Source organism: Schistocerca piceifrons, chromosome 5, assembly GCF_021461385.2.
Source record: "Schistocerca piceifrons isolate TAMUIC-IGC-003096 chromosome 5, iqSchPice1.1, whole genome shotgun sequence".
Classification (NCBI taxonomy): Eukaryota; Metazoa; Arthropoda; class Insecta; order Orthoptera; family Acrididae; genus Schistocerca; species Schistocerca piceifrons.
Genome location: NC_060142.1, coordinates 677,398,971 through 677,416,381, shown reverse-complemented (window position 1 = coordinate 677,416,381; position 17,411 = coordinate 677,398,971). Strand labels below are relative to the sequence as shown.

The following is a 17,411-nucleotide window of genomic DNA, read 5'->3' as shown; positions in this document are numbered from 1 at the left end:
CATGTCATCTCTGTGAAGCGTCATCAGTTTCAGTAACAGCACAAGACTTTTCTTGATAAACAACCTTCACAAGTAAACAATAAAGTTCATTTTTATTACTGGATGTAGCAACAGGTGGAATATTGTTTTTGAAAAATACCTACGATACGCCATCATTTTTTATTATTTGATTTATTCCTTTTTGTGCAGCTTTCTTAACAGAAAATAAGTTACAGGATCCATCAGGGCAAAATCAAAAATCTTCAAAATATTGTTCTGTCAATTTCAGTCCATTGACTACGTGTACGTCAATTTGACTGATGTAAAATGCTTCAATTTGCATACAGTTCTTGACACTGTCCATCTTCTTTGGAGTTTCAAATAGTTCATATGTAGTGTACCGATCCTGATGAATTGTTATGTGATGTGTCACACCACTGTCAATGTACCACTCATCACAACCAGTGAATTTATGTCTACAGAAAAATTGTTGCATCCCACCATTAAAACTTTCTTTGTTTCTAAAGTGTCTGTATGACTACAAGTTCCTAAATTTTCAACTGATGTTACACTATCTGATAATATAGCACAATCTTCTGTTTTGTCTGTGCTAGTACATTAATTTGATTGATGGCCCTTTTTCTTACATTTAAAACAAATCTTAATGTATCTGCTTCAGATGAAGTTTTTTAGTGCCTTTGTTGCTGTTTGACACAGTTGCTGTAGCAATACTTCCATCATCATGATCTGTTATTCTCAGTTCCTAATTTAAACACTGCTTTTGTAACTTATTCCATGTCTTTTCTTCAGCAGGCAAATTGTGCCATGTATTATAAATGAATCAAACTCCTTGGGAAAAGATTGCATAATCATGCACAGAAGTCACTGTTGTCAGTTGGCTTCTCTAACAATGAAAGTTGAGCTGATACTGTATCAAACTCTGCTAAATGGTCTTGTATACCACCACAATGTTATGAAATTTATGTTGAAGCAGATCAATGTATTCAGCCGACCGAAAATCGTAAATTTTATATAGCTTATCCCAAGTCACTTTTTTTAACAGTATTGCTCTCCCCAACATGAAGTAAAGGTTTGGTGTCAAGTGATAGAATTAGCTATTCCCATGCCTTTCTATTAGCCTTGGTTCATTTAGCAGGATCAGTTTAGTAATATTGTCCACTTTCTTCTGGCTTAATCAGCACACCTTTTTCAATGTCAAAGATTTCATCACACTCTAAAATAGTTATCATTATGGTTCTCCAAGCACTCGGTTTTTTATGTCTTTTGTCAGCCATTGTCTCACTTTTTAGACCTGTGTAATAGAAAGTTATCATTGAAATTGGCTAAAATTGTCACAAATCATGAGAACTTTGTCAACCACACTCTGTTATCTTGTTGACAAAACATCAAATGCCAGTTTTTGAAATGAAACATTTATTTGAAAACCACAAAAGTACAACAGCATCATTGAATAACCAACACCACTCATTACTCCAACTAAACCCCAAAGACACTGTAATGAAATGTGATAGACAGTTTTCAAAGATACTAATACTTTGATTATTTTGAAAGCAAGTTTGGAAAGAAGTGGAAATGTCAAATTTTACATTTGAATTAAGAATTAAAGATATAAATTAATGTCCCCCAGGTACCTTTTTGTACTGCAAAATCAGCTGTATTCAGTATAATGTGTGAAATACAGTAGTAGAACTATGAACCATTGCTACACAGCTATGAGCAGATAAAACACTCCACTCTGAAATTAGTCTTTGATAAAATAGGGTGGATTTGAAGGTGCTGTCAGGCAAACGGCACCTGTCACTACCCTCGAGATTAACACCTGTCTGATTGCGGCATCATTCCACTATTCTACTCCACTAATCTTTTCGTTTAACAAATTAATTCCACATGTGGTCTATATTTACGGACATTTAGCATGTTAATTCTTCATTTGAGCTTGTCTTTGTCATCATAGAAACTTTTATTTAACAGAAGTATAAGTATCAATGGGAATACAGAAATTTGGACTTAATAATATTTCAAATAAAGGAAAGGCAACCCCTCACCTCTAACTGCCTGACTTGTGTCACATAGAAACATGCAACAGCAAACTATTTATACCAGCTTTCAAACTGTTGCTCTTTCTCTGGTAGAAGTACACACACACACACACACACACACACACGCACACACACACACACACACACACACACACACACACACACACACACACACACGTCCTCGACCACAGCGAGACACACGTCCTCGACCACAACGAGACTCATTTGGATTTATGTTTGCCCAAAATGTTTGTACTAGGACATGTTTTTCTTTACTCCTGTTCTCAGCACATAACAGATTTGAATGTGTCCATTTTTGTTTCTCTTAAGTGAAGCTGCACGATATTAAGCAAATAAAATTTAATACAGTGTCATAGCAGAAATGTTATTTGCATTATGAAGTGCTGCTTTCTACTGCTGCTTTTTCTTCAGTATATGGCTCACAGTAAAAGGTTCTGTTAAATATAGCCAGCAACCCATCTGTAATTTGACAATTACTTTATTTTAATTCATTGGTCATTTCCTGAAGCAACTTTTCCTCTTCCTTCTTCATTTTAACCCCTGAAATAGACTGTGCAAAGGTGACATACGACTTGATGGATTTGCCTTGTTATCCTCCCAAAATTTCTCCCGGAATTTACTATGTTTTTACTTCCATCCTTCTGACTATTTCTTGCCAGTCTTCTTTTTAAGCGTCTCCACCAATATGTACAACTTTTTAAGCATTCCAAAGGGTGATGTCTTATTACAATGTCTTCTGTGGTGTTCATATCATGTAAATCTTCCTTGGTTTCTTCCAATCAGCCAATTCTTTATCTTCTCTGAGTTAATAATATCAAGTAATCCTTTGGTGGTTCTTTGTTATTGGCCATTCTGTAAATATGATCATAAAATTTCAAGTATCTTGTGTTAGAGATCAAGTGTTCTCCTTTTCATCCAGATTTCATTTTCTTGCCTAAGCCCATATATTTCCCCAGTAATTTTTTGCTTCTGTTTTTCAATTTCTGCATCTTTATAGTACCTTCCAATACCTACTGCTCATTATATTGCAATTTTGTGGTGTATGATTTTAATTTTTTGTTATAGTGGGTTCACATGCTTCTGAGAGCCTTTGGAAGTTAAATGTCATTTTCTGTATTTGCACTACTGCGTATCCCTAATGGAAATAGAATATCTGCAAGATATTTGAAGGATATCCTTATAAAATTTGAAAGAACGAGGTGTTGGTGAGACTTTCAGAGGGGTCACTAAACAATACAAGGAAAAAATATTGTAGAACATGAATGGGTAGCTTTTAGAGATGGAAAAGTGAAGGCAGCAGAGTATCAAATGATAAAAAGATGAGGCCTAGTAGAAAGCCTTGGATACCGCAAGAGATACTGAATTAAATATGAAATATGAAATATAAAAATGAAGCAGTTTAAGGGAATACAAATGTCTGAAAAATGAGATTGACAGGAAGTGCAAAACTGCTTATCACCAAAGGCTAGAGGACAAACATAAGGACTGAGAGGCGTATCTCACGAGGGGGCGAGATAGATGCCATCTGCAGGAAACTTAGAGGTCTTCTTTGGAGAAAAGAGAAATAGCCCTATGAATATAAAGAGCTCAGAGGTAAAAGCAGTAGTAAGGAAAGAAGGGAAAGCTGAAAGGTGGAAGAAGTATGGAGAGGGCCATACAAGGGAGATGAACTTTAAGGCATTGTATAAATGGAAGAGGACATAGATGAAGATGAGATGGGAGACATGTTACTGCCAGAAAAAATTGACAGAGCATTGAATGATCTATTTTGAAAGAAGGCCGTGGGAGTCTGCTACGTTCCATCAGAACTACTGATAGCCTTGGGTGAGACAGTCATGACAAACTCTTCCATCTGGTGTGGAAAATGTATGAGGCAGGTGAAATACCCTCACACATCCATAAGCATGAAATAACTCCAATTTCAAAGAAAGCAGGTGCTTACAGGTGTGAATATTACCAAACTGTCAGTTTAATAAGTCATGGGTGCAAAGTACTGACACAAATTACTTACAGAAGAATGGAAAAACTGATAGATGCTGACCTCAGGAAAGATCAGTGTGTTTTCCAGAGAAATGAGGCAATAGTGCCTTATGTCTTATCTTAAGACATGTATTAAGGAAAGACAAACCTACTTCTATAGCACTTGTAGACTTAGAGAAGGCTTTTGACAATGTTGATGAAATACTCTCTTTGAAATTATGTAAGTAGCAGGAGTAAAATACAGAGAGCAGAAGGCTATTTACAATTTGTACAGAAACTAGTTGGCCATTATAAGAGTTGAGGGGCATGAAAGAGAATCAGAGGTTGAGAAGGAGTGAGACTGGGTTGTAGCCTATCCCAGGCATTATTGTTTGGATATTGAGAAAGCAGTAAATGGAAACCAAAGAAAAATTTGGATTAGGAATTAAAGTTCAGTGAGGAGAAATAAAAATGTTGAGGTTTGCCAATAACATTGAAATTCTGTCAAAGACAGCAAAGGACTGGGAAGAGCATTTGAATGGAATGGAAAGTGGCTTGAAAGGGAGATATAAGATGAATATTGACAAAAGCAAAACAAGGATACTGGAATGTAGTCGAATTAACTATTTGGGTTGGGTAGCAAAGTAACTGATGATGGCTGAAGTAGAGAGGAAAAAAATGTGTTTCTGAAGAAGAGAAATTTGGTAATATCGAATCTTAGATTTAAGTGGTAGTAAGTGTTTTCTGAATGTATTTGTCTGGACTGAAACCCTGTATGGAAGTGTAACACAGTTCAGACAAAAACAGAATACAGGCTTTTGAAATGTGGTGCTACAGAAAAATACTGAAGATTAGATGCATAGATCATGTAACTAATGAGGAGGTTCTGAACAGAAATGGAGAGAAAAGAAATTTGTGGCACAGTTTTGCTAAAAGAAGGGGATTAGTTGATCGGACATTCTGAGACACCGAGGATACACTGATTTAGTATTGGAAGGAAATAAGTGTGTGTGTGTGTGCGTGTGAGAGAGAGAGAGAGAGAGAGAGAGAGAGTGAGTTCAGGTGAAGACAACAACATCAATAACAACAGCAACAACAAAATTGTTCAATATCCCATTTTCAGTGAAACTTTTCTTCTGTTCTGATGCTGATTTGCCATGTAATGTGCTTTCAAGTAAGATATCTGGTGGCCTGTTTTTGGCACCATCTTGTATAGTTTTTCTATCGCATATTTAGTTTCTTCTTTAGTCTTAGTGATAACTGGTAAATTGTCAGTTAAGTTTAAGTATTTAATATTAATTTTTTTTTAATCTGGAACTCATGTACCTTTGATGTATTTTTCCCTTTCTCTTATGGTTTTGTCTGGAATTAAGGTAAAAAGCAGTGGAGAAAGGCTGTCTCCTTCATGAACATCTGTGCACATCTCATAAGGCTGAAAGATTTCACGAAATGATTTTGCTTTTAATGTTGTATCGTAAGAGCATGACAGATTAGTTCTCTGAGAATCCTGTGCATTATGAGCTTTTCAAGTGTGATGAAAACATTTTGTCTGTTGAGAGAATCGTAGGCCTTTTTGAAGTCCGCCAAGGGAAGGGCTAGTTGGGCTGGTTTATCAATAAAACCATTATATTTCCTGTAGGTCACTTATCTGTTCTGCACATGAGCAACCTCTCCTGGATCCTGCTTGGTAATCACTACTAAGATCTCAATCTGTTTTTTCAAGTGGTTTAAGATTTCTTTAGAAAGAATTTGATGTACGGACAATAAAAGAGTATACCTTTTTATGCAGTAGGTGTATCAGTGCACATTTCCAATTCTGTGGAATCATTTCAGTTCCTCAGCAGTAACGCCATCTTTTCCAGCAGCTTTATTGTTTTAAATTTATTTTATGATACCTTTTGTTTGCATTATTGTCAGTGGTTTTGTATCCAGAACTGGGAAAGGCTTATGTCAGAAGGCAATTTTTCTTTTAACGGTTCACAATTGGGTAAGCTTGGAAGAAGTCAGCCAGTTTTGTGCAGTTCCCTTTAGTGTTCATCTTTAATGTTTTCTCAATACTAACATAGTTCGGTGTCTATTAAAGAGAGAGGTTCTCTTAGAATGTATTATAAAATAAATTATCAATTCGTATTTTTGAGGAGATCTTATTCTTTACGTATAAAGGCTTTGTATAAAAAGCAATGAGTCACATTTTCATCTAATACAATTGTGCATACCATTATAATTATGCCAGAAGGATTCAGTGGAGAGGAAGGTCACATTTAAAACACACTTAGTGCCATTACCCTACAACTTTCTGTGTGTTACATTTGTACTTTTGGTGTACACATCTACAGTCTTGATGTAAGTTTATAAATGAAATGTTATATTGAAAAGCACTACACCATTAAATTCTGAGTGGGACTCAGAATATCAGCTATGGAAACACTGGTGATGATCCAGCAAGTATTCAGCAGTGGAAGCCTATCTAAATCTGTTATTTTGAGATGGAACAAGTGCTTCGAAGATGCTCAAGAGAGTGTGGAAGACAGTCCCCCTGTAGGTCTCCTGCCTTGAGGACTCTGTGCAATGTGCGCATGTGTCAAACTCGGACTGACAGTTAAGTGTTCAAATTTTGATTAAAACAACAGTCTAGATCACAATGAAATATTTTTACTATTATTGGTTTCGTCTTATGTTAAAGTCATCCTCATAATTTTAGGGCTCCTGTGGCTGGTGCTGGTAGCTCCATGGTTCTCCACATGACACAATGTGCAACTGAACTCGGGCTCGTTTACTACCTATTTTTTTACGTGGCTCATCTGTAAAGGGGGTTGGTAGTAAACGGTTGCATTTGCGCCCCTATTATTGAGTCAGGTATTGGCTGGCTTTTGAAGAGCAGTGAATTGAACTATACACGTTCAGATTGAAACTTATTTATTCAAAAGAAACACTTTAACGTTGTGGCCATGCATTTTTAACTTCACAAATAATAATCAGTGCAATTCGTACACTGTTTGTCTCACACCCACACACTTTCATTTTGTTCCTTCGCATACCCTGGCGTCCATGCTTGCCCTCACGGCACTTTGCCGCTCCCAACTCGCCACCATAACAGCCAACGACAAAAGACCATGATTTTCCCGCTCATATCCATAGTCCTGAGTCGGGTCACATGACACCACAGTAGTCAAAATAATTGCTAAACATGGCCACAATTCGTTTACAATACTTTATAATATTTAAATACTTAAATCTAAATACATTATATAATTTTACAAATTATCGCCACAGTTATATAATTCGTTGCAATTAAAAGAAAACCAAAACACTATGCAATGGAACTACAACGCCCATCAAAACACAAAACAAGTATTTTCTGGTCTATTTTGCCCAGCATATTATCTCTGCTGCTGTGCTTTAAATTTTAAAGTACTTGAAAGAGTTCCATACTATCCCCTGTTACCTTACATACCCCCACTTCATGGAGACATTACTTTAGTAATGGCAACATGAAGTAGCACCAAGTGGAGTCAACCCATATTACTTTATATATTAAACATTTTAATTATAACTATAATGGCACCAAAACATGTAGAACAGTGTTATAGTGGTGAGTTAATCAGTGTAAGTACTGTCATCAGAAAACATATAAACATAATCCAACAATGTATCCAACTCAAATATACAATTAGATAGTCTCCTATTGAGTCTGATTGGGCAGGCAAAATGCAAAGAAAATTATATTATATAAATACCCATGTTAGTCTATATGTAGGTTGCACACTCACTGCACATTAACACTTCCACTTTTTACACAGTTGTTTCTGTAAGTTGCACGAAGTTGTTGTAACCAGATCCTTGTGTTCACAGGTTTATGCATTGGAATACAGTCTTTCCAAACTTGTCAGCCAGCAGCACTGTGCTTCCTCTCATTAGCCAAGCCATCCTATCAAAATTTAATCAAATCCTCATAAATCTTGCCTAGACATGCAGACCCACATTTCCCAGGAGTCAGGCTATCCAAACCCTCCCTGGAACATCCTGTTCACACTGATCAGTTCTTGTTGAGGTTTGTACAAATGACAAACATGCACACAAATCAAACACAAACATGGCATAGCTAAATATATTCTATTCACCCTTCAAATGTTCCCAGATCAGGAGCTCCGGCACTTCTACCCCCCGCACCAAGAGAATTTATTCCCAGAAGCAGATTCTCTCTCTCTCTCTCTCTCTCTCTCTCTCTCTCTCTCTCTCTCTCTCTCTCTTTTTTTTAAAAAAATTCATATATAAATTGTCACATAGTATTTGGCAATATCTTGAAACCCATTATTTTATGACATTTCCATAGCTACCTAGATTCAATCATAAATGGCAAACAAACTCACCAAGGTCATAAACTTTTACAAGCATCCACTTAGCCATTAGTGTTCTTTCCCTCACTTCCCTCATGAACATCTTATAATAAGCAAGTTAATTATTTCCCCATATGCCTCTACAATTTGCATATTTAGTGACTGCCCTACATGACTGTCCCAGCAACAATCCTACCCCCATGCACCAGTATCAACTCCAGGTGCCACAGATACATTAGAAATTTTAATAAAATCTCAACTATTTTTTTTAACAAACTATTTGCAGATTTCCTCCCTCCTATATTCTCCACACATTTATACAGAAGTAGACTATATGTGCAGTAGGTTTCAGTTCCCGTATGACTCAACAAGGCTTCTATCACACCCACACCAGTTGTACAAATCCATTGGACAACAGATTCCCTTATTGCAAATACATACAGTATAATGAAGTTTGTTGACCACCAACAATGGCATCGCAACATACACAGTAACACAAATAATACTCCAATTATAAATATACATATACATAGCCCCCCCATAATTTTTTTTTTTTTTTTTTAACTCGACAATAGTGTATATGGGAATCTCACTTCCTTAACCTTTATTCTTTTACCACATATTTTTTCAACTCCGTTACATTTCTCAGTCCAAATGGCTTTTTGGACACTGGATATACCAACCTATATGCATTAGGGTGTGGACAACCCGTTATCTCAAAGGGTCCATGGTATAATTCAAATAACTTTTTGATTTCGCCAACAATGTCACTGGATTTTTTCTTGTTCCTCACCAGCACCTTATCTCCCTCCTTGAACTTTGTTGTCTTATACCTTTCTCCATGCCTCCTCTGTCTCTCATGTCCTTTCTTTAACATTTGCTGTCTGGCCATCTGCATCTTCTCTTGACTTGTCAAGTCTTGAGATGGAGGAAAATCTGTGTGTTCTGCTATTAGATTGTCTGGCTTGATATCTTTCATGAGCTCATAGGGTGAGAATCCTGTCGCACAACTCTTCACTGTGTTCATAAGAGCCTCAAAAACAGTTATATATTCTGCCCAAGTACTATGCTTTTTACTGCAATATGTCCTACATAGCCTACCCAGCTCCCTCATATACCTCTCAGCCGGGTTTCCCGCAGGGTGATACACTGAAATCCTTATATGCTTTATCCCAGATCTTTGCATAAACTTCCCCCACACACTAGATACAAATTGTGCTCCATTATCAGACAGAACATTCTCTGGTTTTATAACATTCACAAAGTAATCTTTCTCTTGCTTGTTAATTATATTCTGGCTAGTGGCCTTTTTCAGTGGATACAGCGTTACAAACTTTGAGAATACATCAACAGCTAAAAGAACATACTTTACACCCCCTCAACCTGTTGGCAGCCTCCCAAATAAATCAATAGCCAGTAGTTCACCATTTCTTTTAGGAACAATATTCTGCTTCTCTCCTTGTACTGCAATAGTATTATACTTCACTTTTTGGCATTTGTCACAAGAAGCCAACTGTCTCTTTACTCTCCTGGACATGTTGTTAAAACTAACATAGTCCTGCAGTATTTCCAAACATTTCTGAGCCCCATAATGCCCATGGCTAAGGTGGATGTAATTGATTAATTTTTCCACATGCTCATCTGGAAAACATACCTTCCACTCCTCTTTGTCCAAATTTCTTTGTCTAAATAAAATACCCTTATAAATTCTATAATATTTAGCTATTTTTTCATGTTCTTTACTTCCAAAGTTTGTTTTGATAAACTTCAAGGTCTGGTCCCCATTCTGACGTCTCCTCATGTCCTTACAGATGGATCTGATTTCCTTCTCTCCACCCACTCCTTTCATATACAATATCTGTAGTTCTTTCTCGTCTCCATTCGCTTCATGTTCTTCTCCAATGAAAGGTAATCTTGATAAGGCATCAGCCACATTGTTGTCTGTGCCCTTAATATATCTTTTCTCATAGTTAAACTGCTGCAGAAACATGGCCCATCTCATGAGTCTATTATTTAACAGCTTACATTCTTGCAAATAGCTCAGAGCCTTATGGTCTGTGTAAACAATCACTTTCCTACCTTCCACATATATCCTGAACTTCTGAAATCCAAAAACTATGGCTAAAAGTTCCTTCTCTGAGATACCATACATTAATTCATGTTTGGGCAGCATTCTGCTCGCAAAAGCGATTGCCCTGTGCTCGGTCTTCCCATCTAGTACCCTCTCCTGAAATAGCACTGCCCCTATCCCATAATCTGAGCTGTCTGCCTCAATACCTTGCAGTCAACAATAGCCTTGATTTTCTCTTTATTGGGCATAATGCCATCAGGAGTTAACTGATGACCGAGAAATAGTAATGTTGCTTGAAAAAATTCACACTTACTTAACTTAAGGGTCATCCCCCCTTTAGATATAGCCTTGAATACATCCTCCAACAGCTGACAGTGCTCTTGCCAATTGCTACTTGTGATCAAAATGTCATCTACATACACTGTCAGTTTTCTCATTAGTTCATCACCCAACACATGACTTAAAGCCCTTACAAAAACTGCTACAGATATTGATAAACCAAATGGCACAACTGTAAACATATAAGTCCTGCCCTCAAATAAGAAAGCAGTGTACTTTCTGCTCTCTTCAGCCAATTGCACCTGCCAGAACCCTGAAGTCAAATCAACACTTGACAGAATTTTAACATTATAAAATTTTTGCAACAGTTCATCCATGTTCTCTGGCTGATCATTTTCTTTGACTATTATTTTATTTAGCTTTCTTGCATCCAATACTATTCTTATAGAACCATCCCTCTTTTTCACCACTACTATTGGATTACAATACTCACACCTCCCCATTTCCAGTATGCCCCACTTCAACATCATTTGTATCCTTGCCCTTGCAGCCTCTCTATTAGCTATTGCTATAGGATAAGGTTTGGCCCTTATCACTTTATGTGGCAATACCCTCAAAACATAACTGAAATCTACGACTTTTCCAGGTCTGTCAGAGAACACATGCTTATGCTTACACAATTAATCTGTAAGCTGCACCTTTTGTTCCTCATTTAAATGTCCCATTTTATTTACTTTGTCATGTATCTGCTGTTCAGTGCACATCTCATCACCTACCTCTTCTATCCTTTGTAAATGAGTAAGTGTCTCACCTCCTTTCAATTCCCCTTTAAACTTTATTCTTTGTCTATTTCCACCAGCATTAAATTCTACCACTCTGTCCTTTACAAAAATGCTACAGCCATACTTGTACAAGAAGTCCATACCCAAAATTACATTCAATGCCAAACCCTTCACCACAAAGCAACTAATATCAAAACAATACTCATTACTATTAAATTCCAGTAATACTTCCCTGCTGATGGGCTTGCTACATGTCCCAGTTGCTGTCTTAATTTTGACTCCTGTAACTGGTAATTCTATTAATCCTAAACCTTTAATTTGCTGCCAGAAAGATTCAAAGATTGCAGATAAACTTGAGCCAGAGTCTAATAATGCTATATCTGTAACTCCTCCCACATTGATATCAATTATTGGCTGTATCACCTCTATTTCTACTCTGTTCAGCTGTGATTCCTGTAATAAATCTCTTTCTACTTCACTCCTGCTTTCCTCTTGCATAATGCAAATATCTTTAGGTCTTTCTCCAAAACATACATCAGTATCCCCTTCAAACAGATCCTTAATAGCAAACTCAACATTCTCTTCTTCACTTAATTCTCCCAATTTTCTGGCAATTTTAAATTTTATTTTACCCCATTCTTCAGGCATCAAAGCTTTATGTAATTTTGCATAGGACACCCAATCACTCAAATCATAATCAGCCTCCTCCTTTCCTAACCATCCACAGTTAACATCTTTCAGACTTGCATCATCAGTTAAGAAAACATAGGTTTCAATTTTATCTTCTGGGCAACCTACAGCAACATTCTCCATATCATTACACATTTCCGTATCCACACTGAAGTCATTATCACTACCACAGTTAACACCTGCACCCACAAGCACAGTAACCTTATCAGTAGGTAATTTACCAGCATTTTCCACTTTGTGAAATACACCACTCATATTAGCCTTTACATCACACTGAGTAACCCTCTCCTCACCTTTTCCACAATTCTCCATACTATTTCCAATAGACATCTCTACCCATTCATCACACCCATTATTACTGTGAACATTGCCCCTTAATTCCATATCCACTTCTGTTCCCCCTTTTGATGAAACTACCTCTGTCTCTGATCTTTCAATGAATTTTGCTGCACACAAACCAATATTGTCCTCCTCTACTTGTAATTTCTCTTCCCTTTTAAACATGTCATCAATGTAAAAAACTCACACTGTTCATTGCTGATATTAGCCTTGTTCCCTTTTTCTTCTTATACCTTTTATCTGTATTTCTATAATTGTTAAAAACCCCCCATAGATTTTCATTTCCTAAGACAGCATCCATATGACATATCCCAATTTCCCTTGATGACTTTATTACTCATCCCATCATGTCCTTTTCTGGCCCTGTTCACATAATTACCAGCCCCCCTGCTGACCTTAAGTGAGGCACCAATTAATTTTTTGATTGCCTACCCTGTCCATTTGCATCTGGCGTTCCTATTCTCATACCTTCTCTATCACTCCTCATCTGATCAAAATTGTCTCTTCTCCCTCCAAAATTTCTGTTATACCTTTGTGGCCTGCTTCTCCAATCTCTATCCTGATTATTCTGATCACTTCTATCTTCTCTCCACCTGTTATGGTTATTACTATATTCATAATTAATACTGTTTCCCCTTTCATGATACTTTCCACTCCCCCTATGTTCCATGTATTTAGGTCTGTAACACAATGCCCTGTCCATATTATCCACAAAATTTAGAAATTCTTCCACTGAATCTGTTGCACTGTGAATCAAATCCCATTGCAAATGCTCTGGTAATCTTCTCTTTAGTGTAGATATTTCTGTTAATACGCCCAGTGGGCCTATCCAGATGATTTAATTTATTCAGCTCTCTAACACAGAACTCTCTCATACTTTCCTTTCCACTCTTGTAACTGGATCCATTCAAAAAATCATTTTGCAATCTTAATTGTTTTGCTTGGCCTCAGTATTTGTTCAAGAACAGGTTTTCGAAGGTTTTAAAATCACAAAATTTATCATCATTTTGGTTCGCCCATGTTTGAGCTCCCCCTTCCAACTGCCTCTTAACATATTTAATTTTTGCCTGCTCACTCATCCCTGTCACAAAGTTATCCTTACACGCAGCTAGAAAGTCAACTGCATGGTATTTATTCTCCCCATTAAAAGGTTTTGACTGAAATCCATGCCCCAGAGGATATCCCAACAATAAATTTCCATTCCCTGTTGCCACAGTATTAACTGTTTCCCTCAAGACATTTATTTCCCCTTCTAATTCCTTCTTATTGTCAGTAATTCCCTTATGGCAATCCAGCACTCCTATCTTAATGGATTCAATGTCTGCCTCTGTTTGTCTTTAAAATAATGTGCATTTCTGTTCCTGTACCTGAATCTGCCCCACAAGATTACTTTGCACAGTGTCCACCTTGGATACTAGGCCTCTTTCAACCTCATCAACTCTCTCAATAATTCCTTCAACAATTTTAACTGTGTTTTCGACTTTATCTGTAATTTGAGTGAATTTGAGATCTAGCTGATCAAATTTTTCACTCACTGTCTTTATTTTATCACTAAGCCTTAATTCCATATTCCCTATTTTCGAGTCTATATCTCCTAATTTACTAGTAAGTTTTACAAAAAATGTACTGAGGTCACTTCCTGGTGTCCAGCCTATTTCTTTTGGCATGCTAGGGCTACTACAGGTACTCCTAACATCCACTGATTCGCCTTCACTTTGAGATTCACGTGTCTCATCGGCCATGGCTAATGAAAGGACACAATTTTGTAATGTATGTGCTGGCTGTACTTATCTTTTATATCCTCGTGTGACGTGACATCTGCAGTGAGCTCCGCAGCACAGCTATGCAATGAATCGTAACCGGCGGCGTGGACACACAGCAAACTCAATCAGGAGCGAGAACATGTTGCGTAGGCCCCTGGCAGCAGTAGTTGTGTTGGTCGGTGGTACGGACGACGGCGTTGATCGTCGGCAGCACGTGGATACAGCTTCGACTGCTTTACCCGTAGCAACACATGGACGTGGCACGGACAACGGTTTTTTCTCGCGGCATCACATGTCGCGGCACGGACGACTGTTTTACCTGCGGCAACACGTGGACACGGCAAGCACGGTGGTTTTACCCACGGCAACACGTGGTCGACTCATCAGACTGTGTAACTGACTGCTTCACAATCGTGGTGGCCTTATATCGGCGTAACCACGGGGCAGCGCGTATCTTGTCCAGCACAAACACTCCAGTACTGCTAATGCACTGATTTAGCTCAGAGCCCCCACGCTGACTGTTCAAAAGCCTAACATCAGACAGACATCCGATTCTGAAATACTATGGAATATGGAAGAAAGTCCTATCCCGGACGAGCCCCCAATTGCAACTGAACTCGGGCTCGTTTACTACCCATTTTTTTACGTGGCTCATCTGTAAAGGGGGTTGGTAGTAAACGGTTGCATTTGCGCCCCTATTATTGAGTCAGGTATTGGCTGGCTTTTGAAGAGCAGTGAATTGAACTATACACGTTCAGATTGAAACTTATTTATTCAAAAGAAACACTTTAACGTTGTGGCCATGCATTTTTAACTTCACAAATAATAATCGGTGCAATTCGTACACTGTTTGTCTCACACCCACACACTTTCACTTTGGTCCTTCTCATACCCTGGCGTCCATGCTTGCCCTCACGGCACTTTGCCGCTCCCAACTCGCCACCACAACGGCCAACGACAAAAGACCACGATTTTCCCGCTCATATCCACAGTTCGAGTTGGGTCACATGACACCACACTACTGAAAATAATCGCTAACATGGCCACAATTCGTTTACAATACTTTATAATATTTAAATACTTAAATCTAAATACATTATATAATTTTACAAATTATCACCACACTTATATAATTCGTTGCAATTAAAAGAAAACCAAAACACTATGCAATGGAACTACAACGCCCATCAAAACACAAAACAAGTATTTTCCGGTCTATTTTGCCCAGCATATTATCTCTGCTGCTGTGCTTTAAATTTTAAAGTACTTGAAAGAGTTCCATACTATCCCCTGTTACCTTACAAATGATCATACACTGTACGTGCAGTGTACAATCATGGTATCACTTGGAGAACTGAGGAGCCGCCAGCACCAGCCATAGGGGCCCAAAAGTACCTGAGGATGGCTTTAACATAAGCCAAAACTGATAATAATAAACAAACGTTATTGCAAGCTCACCTGTGGTTTTAGTCAAAGTTAGCATCAGATCGCTGCACTCCATAGAGTGTTGTCTAAATTTGTGAAGTGTTCAAATGATCACAAATGGTGTAGGAATTGGTAAAAAGATTATGCACACCATAATTACCCAGATTTTGTAGATGAGAAAAATCTGCTGAACTCATCCCAAAAGTTTTGACTGATGGCCAAAGGTAAAACAATGTGCATATTTGCCAAGATCTTGTACAACACACTCAAATATACCACAGGTTTTTGTATTATGTGATAACTGCCAATGAAATGTCCATTTTTGAGTATGACCCCAAGACAAATGCTGAAGTGCCAAATGATAAAAGGGTTCGAATGAATGAGTCAGATGCCAAAGCTGTATTCATTATCTTTTTTGACATTAAGGGCGTGGTCCTCCACGATTTGCACCTGAGGGACAGACCACATCGGTGGTGCTAAAAAGACGGAAGGGTATAGTCAGCCAAGTGAGGCTGGGCGTCACTGGCAACTGGAAGCTGCACCACAACAGTGCATAGAACCACACCTGCTTTGTAGTCAGCAACAGTCTGGCCCAGAGCTACATCACAACAGTTTCCTAGCTCACCTACAGTTCCAGTGTGGCCCCTGTGGACTTCCCCTGTTCTGAGTGGAAACAGCTTTCAAAGGACAGTGTCCTGAGGCTTTCCTGTGGTCAAAGCACTTAGACATTCTGCTTGAAGGAGTTTCATGAAATGGAGATCCAAGGTGCTCCCAAGTGTGGAAAGCTTGTTGGCAGAAATGTGTTGTTTCACATGTGTCATTTATTGGCATCAACAGTATGTCATCCCTCATTCCATGTGATATTGTAGAGAGAGATTTTTTTTCCACTCTGGACAAGTACACAGGGTCTGGTGGTAAGGAAACTTATATCTTTGCTGTTCAAATACAGCTAATGAACATTTTGTTTCACCAGTGGTATTTGAACTAGGTTGAGCAACATCATACATATGCACACTGTAACCTCTGCAACTGAGCCAGTACTCAAGATTTTGCAGTTATCATGAACATTAGTCTGTAATTATTAATTTTTCACAAAAGTGTGTTTAAATTCAGTCTACTTTTAAAAGCTCTTGAAATGCTATATTCCTTAGTACATAAAAAGCCAGCCATGTTTCTTGTTGACAGTGCATATCTTTGATATTTTCAGACACCAACCAGTTGTCTCATTGGTATTAATACTGCTGCTGATTTTGCTGCCAATATTAATTCAATATTATTAGTTATTTGGTTTTGCTAAGTAAAATTTGAATTACAATCAGTTTTATGCTTCATGCTTCCAGCAAAACTAATAATTAAATGTGTAATATGTATTGGGAATTATACTTTATTTCCAGGGTGGTGTCTGTAGTAACTTCTATCCCACTCTATGTATGTGTTAACAGCAAATTAACATTCAAATTATTATTTGCTTTAACTTTTGAAATGTTTGAATAACTGTGACATTTTGTAACTATTTTGCTGCATTGAAAAGGAATTAAGTATTAACCTGTGTTATACTTTTCTTTTATTTTCTCTGGAATGTGTGTTTCAGGCAAATTTTCCTTCTGTGAGTATAAACATTGTTTTCATGTTTTTTTTCTCTAACATATTTTGGTACAGTAATGTTAAAAGTCTGCAATTTTCAAAAGGAAATTATGATCACATGT

General features: G+C 37.7%; 1 protein-coding gene across 3 annotated transcripts in view; it reads left to right on the top strand.

Moving 5' to 3' along the window:
* The window catches only part of LOC124798185 (voltage-dependent calcium channel subunit alpha-2/delta-3), a 792,806-nt gene that overhangs the window by 632,155 nt on the left and 143,240 nt on the right, over positions 1–17,411 (top strand). The gene's annotated exons all lie outside the window — the stretch shown is intronic.